Here is a 7,853-nt window from a genome sequence, read left to right as displayed (position 1 = left end):
TAATTATTATTTAAATTTTTACCGTTACTTAAATGATCCATTATTTTTTTTATACAGATTGTTTCACATCTATTAAATTTAATTTAATATGAAATGGTCTTCTTTTATTTAATTTTATCTATTGTTTTTTTTTCATTAAAAAAACAATCTAGTAACTAAACATTGAATAGTTTAGATTTAAAAAATATCATTTTTCAAACTTTAATTTCCTAACTGTTTTCTATTGTAATTCAAATTTGAAAATAGAATCATACAAGAATTCAAAATTTTAAATTGTTTCATATTTGAAATTCAATTCTAAAAATTGTTTTCTAAGTCAAGAATTCAAAATTAATTGGTTTAATGGTGAATGTTTTTATATTCCTTCTTAAATTAATTTATATATTAAATTAAACATGTAAAAGTTTAATGTATATTTATGATTATTACAAGTTTAATGTATATTTATGATTATTCCATGTCTGAAGTTTTTGTTTAGTTTTTTTTTTTATTTTTAAAATTAGAATGCAATATAATATTGTATAAAATTTAGATGACGGATCTATTTTTAAAATGTTTTACAAACATTATATTTAATTGAGGTATAATCAAATATAGTTATAATAGAATTTTATGAAATTGATATAATTATCTAGTTTTTTTTATACATTACACATTGTGCTTTATAATATCTTGTTTGATACATTATTAAATAATAATATAATTATTTTAACACTAAACATTGAATTTTTAAATATCATAATCAAAGCTTAAAAACATTGACTCCCAAAAATATAATTCATTAGAATAGAAAGTAGTAACATATAAAAACTAAAATAGATTGAGCATCTCTAACAACAACATCCTTTAATTAAAAAAAAAAAAAAAAACTAACAACAACCTCCCGTCAAGGATCTTTATATGGACCTTGGCTTCGGTTTCAAGGATCCTTGAAGAATTCTCACTCTTTGTCCCCAAAAAAATCTCTATCCGTTTCCTCCGCAGGTGCGAGAGGAAGTGTATCAAGCTCATCCAATACATGTCAGGATGTTCTGTCTCAACAATGCAAATCAGTGCCTATTCAAAAGTTGCAAGAACCTTTGCAGCCGTCGATGTCTCTACAGCTGCTAGAATCTATGCAGTAACCAAAACGCCTATCGGAGTCTCAATCTCAGCCGGCTATGGTTACCTCTCCAAAGCTGTTAGACAAAAATTCAGGAGTATTAGATGCAGGCATTAAAACTTATTTGAATATGGTGGTAACTGCTGCTCCATCTATTTTGCCTATCCAGCTGGACAAGGATCTTGTAACGACCATAATGAGGGGAGTTAATGTGATTCCGAATGATTCCATAAATCATGTTGCCATTAAGGATGCCAATCAATTGGTTCCTAAATATCATCTTATTCCATCTGCAAGTATTGGCACGTGGAAACACACTCTGCCAGCTGCACTTGACCATATCGGCTCCAAGAGGAAAGGCAGTCTTACTCTACTTGATCCTACTCCCAAGAGATGCAAACATGTTTCAGACACTGTTCCATCTGATACTTTTCTATCTACATCGGTGAAGGTTGCTAGGCAGCCTCGCTGGGAGCCATGAAAACCTTATGCTGGAATGTCTGTGGGTTGGGGACCCTAGGACATTCAGAGTTGCCTTTGATTTTATTCACCAGGAAGACCCTCAATTGCTTTTTCTTATTGAAACGAAATGTAATTCCCTTTTAACAAATAAATTGTAACTTTCTCTCAACTACCCTGGTTGTTTTACTGTAAACAGTACAGGTCTTAGTAGCAGTCTCTGTTTGCTCTGGAAGGATCCAATGGACATCTCTATATGAACTTTCTCTTCTCATCACATTGACTCTACCGTTCGTTGATCCAACTTTGTTTGGCGCTTTACTGGTTTCTATTGTCATCCTAAAACACACAAGAGAGTTCTTTCTTGGAAACTTTTGTGAAGGCTTCACAATTCTGATGACTTCCCTTGGCTGGTTGGAGGAGAATTTAATGCTATTCTTTGGCCCCATGAACAAATGGGTGACCATCCGACACTCGGCTTATCATTGATTTCCGTTCAGCTTTGGACTCTTATTCCCTTATTGACATGGGCTATTCAGGGGACCATTTCACATGGTTTAATAATCGCCATGCTTTTGCCCAACCATGGAGACGACTTGACAGATTCATTTGTAATAGCTCCTTTTTCAGTCTTTTCCTGAATGCACTGCCCAAGCATCCTGATTGGTCCAAGTCAGATCATAGGGCCATAGCGTTAATCCTAATCCAACACTCTCATTCTCGGCGTCAGTGTTTTTGACGAAGGGATTTCAAATTTAAGGAATGATGGACCCGTTATGATTCTTGTCGAAACATTATTCATGATTCTTAATCTTGGTCGAGAAGAGGTAGGTCTCTTCCATTAACCACTAACCTCACTCGCACTTCTAAGGCCTTGCCTCACTGGGGCACTAGTACCATTCGAGGCTTTTTCATTGAGATTCGGAAGAAAGAAGAAGCTCTTGCAGATGCATACAATAAGCCACCCCCATTGATTTTAATTATGTGCATCACTTTGGAAATTGGTAGCATTTGCTATGGATCACTTTTTACAATGAAAAAGGCTTCCCTTCTGTCGCACCATCATTGCGACGCGGAGCGGCCGACGTCAGATATGAGTGGCAAATTTAAGACTTGAACTTGGGTCATGTACATTAAAAAACTAAACAATCTTACCACTATGCTAACATCTTACGATATAAACATTATATTCTTTTACACAAACAAAAGTTTTAATTTATTTTTTTAAACTAAAAAAAACTACGAATTTTGTTAAATTAAAACAAAAAAATATCTTTTTTATTTATTTCGAAATTAACAAAATTATTTAAAAGAAAAAAAATTTATTTAAAAACAAAGTCAAATTTACTTTAACAAAACTTATTTGCTAAAAACTGATTTTTTGTTAACATTTTTTCAAAACCATAACCACCAAACCATTAAAAGAATTTTAAATGAGATTTTATTCTAAAATACTCTGTTTTTATCTCCTCCTTTAAAATTTTGCAGCAGAAGATTTTTTTTTAATTAAAAAATAAAATAAAAGAAACACAAAAAATATAAACCTTGTGAAAAAAATCATTTTAAATAAAAACTACATTTTAAATAAAAAGAATCCAAATTTAAACTTTGAATCCAAATTTAAAAGAATCCAAATTTTTTTTAAAGAAGATTTATTTTATAAAACTCCTATTTTTTCAACGTATTTTAACCAAAATTTTAAAGTAAAATATTTAAAATTAAGTTTATATTTATTTCATTTTAAAAACTCTTCTTTATTAGAAAAAGAAAACCTTTTATTCTAAAACAAATTTTAAAATATCAAAATCCTTATTTTATTTTCAAAAACTTATTTAAATTAATTTAGAAGATTTTTTTCCCTACTAAAAACATTTTCTTTTAAAAAAAAAAACTTTTTCTAAAAAAAACATTTTTTTCTTAAAAAAAACAAAAAAAAATCTTTTGATAGAAACAAAAAAATCTGTTTCAAATTAAAAGCATGATTTCCAAAGCCTTTCTATTTCCAACGTATTTGATACTTACTTAAAATACACTACCAGGGAGGAGACTGTCGTTCGCGTCGTTCCCTTGCGTCGGAGGTCGTGGGTATGCAAGAGAAAAGTGGTGATGGTGGGATAAGAGAGATGGAGAGAAGAAGATATGGTGATCAGGTGATGGGTTTCTAACTCTCTGCCTGTGTGTTCTCTGTTTTTTCTCCCTTCTCTGTGTGTTGTGTGCCCTTTAAATATACCAAAAAAATAACAGTAACATGCGTGAGTCGAGTAAAACCAGAGAAAAAGAGGGAAGGGAAAGCTTCGGTTTTGACCAAGGAAAAACGGGAGGAGAAACCAAATCTTTATTTTTAACCAAAACAGAATCTAAATTTTTTTTAATTAAAAAACCTTTATTTAAAACAAAATTATATAAATAAAATAAAATCTTTTTATTTCTTTTATTTTAATATTAAATCAAATTCTTTAAAACAAAATCTATTTTTTTAATTTAATTTTAATTTTAGCTTATAACCAATAATAAAGTAATCTTATAGTATTTTAAACCAAAATAATCAAAATAAAACTTAATAAAACAAAAATTAAATAGTAAAAATTAAAATTAAAATGAAGCCGGACCAAATACGGTGTCTACACCTTCGAAAGAGTTGCAACACTATTCATGGGATTTATAAAGCTAATTCAGCCAATCCTCCCTGGAAATGGTTTCATAAAAAGGCTTCCCTTCGAAAGAGTTGCAACACTATTCATGGGATTTATAAAGCTAATGGGGATTGGACAGAGAATGCCTCTGAGATTGAGGAGGCTTTTATTTCCTACTTCCAATCAATTTTCACCTCTTCTAATCCATCTCTAGAGGATATGGAAGCTATCATTTGTCACATTCCCACAGCGGTGACTCATGAAATGAATTTGAAGCTCCTCTCTCCTTTCAATAAAATAGATGTGGAGCTGGCCCTTAAACAAATGTTCTCTACAAAGGCCCTAGATCCCGATGGTTTTCCGGGCCTTTTCTATCAAAATTATTGGGACCTTGTTGGGCCAAATATATTTGAGGAATGCTTACAGATTCTGAATATCGGAGGCAGCCTTCAAGCGTACTCTTATCCCGAAGTCTAAACAACCCAGATCAGTATCTGATTTTAGACCTACAAGTTTATGCAATGTGTCCTATACAATTGTGACTAAGGCCTTGGCCGATTGCCTCAAGTATGTCCTTCAGAAGGTTATTTCTCCAGCTTAGTCTGCTTTTGTTCCTAATCGGGCCATCAGTGACAATATCATCATAGCCCATGAGTTCCTTCATATCATTCGTGGTTAGAAAACGGGTTTAAATGGCTTAGCAGTGCTAAAACTTGACCTCAGTAAGGCTTTCAATAGAGTGGAATGATGTTATTTGTAACGTTTAATGATTAAGATGGGTTTTACACCCGCTTGGGTTTGTAGAATTATGACTTTATTTCATCTACACATTTCTCCGTTTTGATTAATGGTCAGCCTGGAGGTAATATTATTCCTACGCGCGATATTTGACAAGGAGACCCTTTATCTCCATATTTGTTTCTTCTTTGTGCCGAGGGTCTTTCCATGATGTAGCATGTTGCTCTACAACGCCAACTCTTCTAGGAATCTCAATGGAATTTCCATAGGTACGAATGGCCGTACAATTTCTCACCTTCTTTTTTGCGGATGATAGTTTAATCTTCTTTAAAGCTAAAGAGCTCGAATGTACTCATTTAAAGAACTTGTTGTTCACCTACGGGAAAGCCTCTGGGCAGCTCATCAATTTTTCCAAATCATCCTTGACGTTTTCACCTAATGTTCATTTGGATCGTTAGCATTATCTCTAGTCTCTCATGGGTGTTCAACTTGTCTCGGAATTTGGAAATTATCTTGGTTTACCTTCCTCTATCTCTCGAAGGAAGGGTCAAGATTGAGCCTTTATCAAGGATCATATCTGGAAAATTATGCAAGGCTGGAAGCAAAACTTATTTTTTGTTGGTGGTAAGGAGGTATTGATTAAAAGTGTAGGTCAAGCAATTCCATGCTATGATATGAGTGTTTTTCGTCTTCCTAAAGGCTTTTGTGAAGATATTTTTCAGATTTTTGCTCTTTTTTGGTGGAGCTTCTAATGATCATAAGAAGATTCATTGTATGAGTTGGAAGCAAATGTGGCTTCCTAAAGATCTTGGGGGCCTCAACTTTCGGGATCGTGAAAGTTTCAATAAGGCTCTCCTAACTAAGAAAGCTTGGAGATTTCTTCAACATCATGATTTGCTTGTTTCCAGAGTTATCAAAGCCAAATATTTCTCGGATTCTTCCTTGTTTGAAGCTGAGGCTCATACTCATTCTTCCTATTTTTGGAAGAGTTTTTTATAGGGCAGAGAACTTCTGTCTAAGGGCATTAGAAAGTGTATTGGTACTGATCAATCTACAAGAGTATTTCGTGATCCATAGATTCCCCGAGAAAGGTCGTTCTGCCCTTTCATTTCTCCACCCTCACCGCCAGATTCGGACATTATGGTCTCAAATCTAATTTCCCCTATTGGATGTTGGAACTTACAGAGGCTACAATCTCTCTTTTGTCAAGATAATATTGATTATATCTGGTCTATTCATGTTAGTAAGTTCAATATTCCGGATAGATGGCAGTGGCATATTATGACTATCATGATTTTTTTAGTGTTAAGAGTGCCTATGAGCTCAATATGTCTCTAAACATGGCTAATCAACCTAGTTGTTCTACTGAAATGGGCACTTTCTGGCACTCAATTTGGAAGCTTAAAATTCCAACAAAATTCTGAAAATGTTTTTCATGATATTTTGCCTACTATGCATAATATCTATAGGAAGGGGCTCGATGTCTTACCTTATTGTCCGTGTTGTAGGAAGCATGTTGAAATTTCGGGCCATGCTATTTTCCAGTGCAAACGTGCTCACCAAATTTGGAGGATTTTTTTCTCGCATAGCCCAATCCCTCATCATCAACACCTCTGTTTTTGGAACTTCTGGGTCTATCTTCAGAACACCCTCATTGATATGGAGAAGGAGCTTGCTGCCATCACTCGTTGGTCGACATGGAATGACCGCAATTAATTAAACCAACAAAAGCCACTTCCAGATGTATTTATCAAAAGTAGCTGGGTTACCTCTTATGCTGATACTTACCGTGAAGCAAGGAGTCGTTCCATTCCAGAAGCTTCGGGAGACAGATCTCACCTTTCATGGGTTCCTCCTTAAGCTAATTTCCTGAAGCTAAATACAGATACTACATGCAAGGAAAAGCACAAAGGTATCAGAGTGGGTTTCATTTTTTAGGATTCTTCTAGCTTCGTACATGCAATAGATTCCTTTTTTCACCCATTTTATCTCCCTCCACTTCTGGCCCAGCTTCTTGCTATCCTTCAAGGTATCAAACATGCTCAGACTCTCAATTGTAGAAAAATTATTGTGGAATCGGACTCCCTTGAAGTGATTTCTCTTCTTTAACAAAAGTTGAAGTCTATGGCAGCTTCGGGCGTCTGGGTTTGTGACATTTTGCAAAAAGCCCATCAATTTGAGTCTTGTTCCTTCTGTTATGTCCACCGTGAGCTAAACCGACCAGCGCATTTTTTGGCAAAGCAAGGGTTTCAATTGCAAATTTCTAATTTCTGCACTTCTTCATTTCCCCTCTAGCTTTGTGGCCTTGTTGAGGAGTTTTTATTGTCTTCTGTTGCCCACATGGCTTCTTTTTAATACATAAATATTTATCCTTCAAAAAAAGGAAAAAAACTACTACTACAACCTCCAACAAAAACACCTCTTAATGAAAAATAAAATAGATGACATCTCATTCCTCTCATTCCAAATTAATCACCCAGTTTGACACATTTAGAATTTTCTTGATTTTGGTTCAAACATTTTTCAAAAAAAATTTCATGCTTTTTTATTGTCATTGAAGCAACCGTGCAAAGTTCTTGAATGACAATTTGCTTTCTTGTCCATGCTCTCCTCCTCTATGCATTCAGACCAAAAAGTAATACTTCTTATCTTCTGCCAACACCAATTTGTTATAACACTTGCTTTTTTTCCTTTTTTTGTTTCCTGGAACAATTAAGTTTAGTTTTATTTTTGTAAAAAATAAAAAAATAAATAAAACTTTTTACCAATTAGCTTCAAATCGTTGAAATATTAAACTACGCTACATTTGATCAAATATTTAGCACCATCAAATATTGTTACATAAGCTTATTCTTCACCATCTGATACTACAAATCTTAATAGATATTTTCTCACGAATGTTAATTTTTCATTGTCACAAG

At 33.6% G+C, this 7,853-nt stretch overlaps 1 long non-coding RNA gene across 2 annotated transcripts; it reads right to left on the bottom strand.

Moving 5' to 3' along the window:
- Positions 1–758: 758 nt before the first annotated feature.
- On the bottom strand, positions 759–7,264 carry LOC111004939 (uncharacterized). Of its 2 annotated transcripts, none has more exons than XR_015789034.1 (2): positions 6,422–7,264; positions 759–3,779 (listed from the first exon to the last, which is right to left on the bottom strand). It is a non-coding gene; the product is annotated as an uncharacterized LOC111004939 (long non-coding RNA). The 2 variants fall into 2 exon arrangements; XR_015789033.1 differs by having other exon boundaries at positions 759–1,178.
- Positions 7,265–7,853: the final 589 nt, after the last annotated feature.

Source organism: Momordica charantia (genome assembly GCF_013281855.1).
Source record: "Momordica charantia cultivar OHB3-1 chromosome 11 unlocalized genomic scaffold, Mcharantia_2.0 BLBB01000011.1, whole genome shotgun sequence".
In the NCBI taxonomy this organism is placed as follows: Eukaryota; Viridiplantae; Streptophyta; class Magnoliopsida; order Cucurbitales; family Cucurbitaceae; genus Momordica; species Momordica charantia.
The sequence above is the reverse complement of the archived record's forward strand: the minus strand, read 5'-3'. Positions and strand labels throughout refer to the sequence as shown.